The sequence below is a fragment of the Pinus tabuliformis genome, chromosome 6, assembly GCF_031772625.1.
Source record: "Pinus tabuliformis cultivar Carrire ecotype Pingquan chromosome 6, CPIR1, whole genome shotgun sequence".
In the NCBI taxonomy this organism is placed as follows: domain Eukaryota; kingdom Viridiplantae; phylum Streptophyta; class Pinopsida; order Pinales; family Pinaceae; genus Pinus; species Pinus tabuliformis.
This window is the reverse complement of record NC_142292.1, coordinates 1,228,758,335-1,228,760,534: the sequence shown is the minus strand read 5'-3', so window position 1 is coordinate 1,228,760,534 and position 2,200 is coordinate 1,228,758,335. Positions and strand designations below refer to the sequence as shown.

General features: G+C 33.4%; 1 non-coding gene across 1 annotated transcript; it reads left to right on the top strand.

The window, feature by feature from the left end:
- Positions 1-1,828: 1,828 nt before the first annotated feature.
- TRNAY-GUA (transfer RNA tyrosine (anticodon GUA)) lies at positions 1,829-1,912 on the top strand. Its single transcript has one exon. It is a non-coding gene; the product is annotated as a tRNA-Tyr (tRNA).
- Positions 1,913-2,200: the final 288 nt, after the last annotated feature.

Below are 2,200 nucleotides of genomic sequence, written 5' to 3'. Positions count from 1 at the left end.
AGAAAAGTGTAGGGAAGAAATATTTGAGAAATTATGTTTCCCACGGAAAAATTGGAACACGTGCAACAATTTCCCCTTACACATAATCAATAGAAGAACATGTTTAATAAATTAAAAAAAAAATATGAACCACATTCAAAATTTATCATACGCATGCTGTCAATATAAATTTAAAATCTCAATTACAACGATATTAAAAAAATATTTCATAACATACAAAAGGTATTATGCACTATCAAAAAACAAACATGTTAAAGCCTCAAATGCTAAATCAATACATCCACACATACTTCACCTATGTGAAGAATATAATCTCCATTATGAATAATCGAAAATACATTTCCATTTTCAATGACATCATCAAAATCGTCCACCATTTGTAGATAGAACCATGATGCTATATCCTTAATATAACTTCAAAATGTGAATTGCAATGATGTTCAAAAAAATATTTAAAAAAATTAAAGATACATATGGTGTTCAATAATACACAAAAAAGAACATCTTCATGCCTCAAACGCTAATTGAATACATCCACAGGTGGTGGAGGTACGTCAACAATAGAATCTGCAATAGGAATCAACGAAAAAAGATTTCCATTTTCAATGACATCATCAAATTCTTCAATTGTTTGTAAGTAGAAGCATGATGCTTCAAGCATGGACACTCCATCAAGAATTGTTGTTTTGCATACTCCACTCAGTAAATCATACAAATTTAACTACACTCCAAACCAACTGAGCATAAGAACTTTTTCTCCAACTATCCGCAATGGTACATAACCTACACATTTAGTATTTATAACCAAAGAGACAGATTTAAGCAACGATTATGTGTGTCCCCAATCATCTTCAAAATATTCCAAACTTTTCTCTTTCAACAGTCGACCAAATTGAAAATTATCTACCTTTTCAAGTGACCAAATAGACGTGCCAACATTATTAACAACATAAACAAGTTTATTCTTAGATAACCCTAATGACATACATTATATGTCAACAATAGGAACAGACAAATAAACCTAATTATTTATGTTCAATTCCAACCAATAGATAGTGTAACCATAAGTAGGGTAATCTTCATAATCTTTGTCTAGATATACCCAATAAAACTTTTCTTCAAAGAAGATAGCATCCTTTGGTGGAGTTATGCCACCATATGGAAGCTATGTCCTCTTCCAAACATTGTCAACACTACTGCAAATGAGAAAATGTGAGTCCATGTTTTCACAAACATGTTCCAAAAACACCCATTCATAATTTCCTAGACTTTATTTTTGAAATAAAGAGAAGAATCCTCGCTCCCCAACACTAAGAAGTCCAACATTTCTAAAGGTCTTGGTAAAAGAGTTGACAATGAATAGTTTTTTGTATTAAAATAACTTCTAGACGTGTTGAAGTGAATCATTGATCCCATTGTACATTCAATTATGTATGCAGAATGAAGAAAAGGAAACACCATAGTTGACAAGTGACCACCATTGTTAAGGTATGATGCTAGGAAGAAACCAGGCCGATGGATCACAAATATAGATTCCGTAAATTGCTTTAGAGTTGTTTTAGTTGCAATATTTAATTTCTGAAGGGACTCCATTTTATCGATAGGCAAGTTTATTGAAAAAAACCTTGAGGAAACCAAGAATTCTTGTAATATTATTGACAACTTCCCGATCACTTTCATATTATAAAGAATAGATTGGTGGCCCCTATCGTCTAGTGGATCAGGACATCTCTCTTTCAAGGAGGCAACGGGGATTCAACTTCCCCTGGGGGTACCATGATCCATTCGTTAGGTATCCTAAATAATTTTAAATTACTGTCTTGTTCCTGGGTCGATGCCCGAGTGGTTAATGAGGACGGACTGTAAATCCGTTGGCAATATGCCTACGCTGGTTCAAATCCAGCTCGACCCAACCAATATCATCAATACCAATCTATCGGTATGGTTATATTCATGCTAATCATGAATGAAAAGATAATTGGTTATTGAACCCCGACATCGATATCTATTCATATCGTAGATGCCCAATTCCGTATGAATCGATACATTTCAAAAATGAAAGAGAAGGATAAGATATTTAATCGACCTAGCACTCGCATAATCTATATGACCTATCTAGCACCTATCATGAAATAAATATTATCTAATAGTAGGTGAACTGTACTGTATTGGGATTGTAGCTCAATTGGTTAGAGTACCG